Raw genomic sequence first — 273 nt, 5'->3', positions numbered from 1 at the left:
ATGCATATTTCCTCTTTTTTTTCCTCCCTTATTCTTAGCCTTTGAGTTAAATTCTGAGATATAAGAGCTTATACACACAAAATTAAAGCTTATTCAATATGCACTGAGAAAGCAGTTTGCTACTAGTTTTTTAAATGTAAGTTGTTGAAGGAGACACATATCAAGTACTGCTAAGCACCTTTAAACTTCGAATTCCCATTTATTATTCTGAGATTTACCCATTAGATGGATGAGAAGAAGTCTCTGCATGTGGATTAAAAGAATGTTCTGAGG

Source organism: Mastomys coucha, unplaced genomic scaffold (assembly GCF_008632895.1).
Source record: "Mastomys coucha isolate ucsf_1 unplaced genomic scaffold, UCSF_Mcou_1 pScaffold22, whole genome shotgun sequence".
NCBI lineage: Eukaryota > Metazoa > Chordata > Mammalia > Rodentia > Muridae > Mastomys > Mastomys coucha.
Note: the sequence above shows the minus strand (reverse complement) of the source record.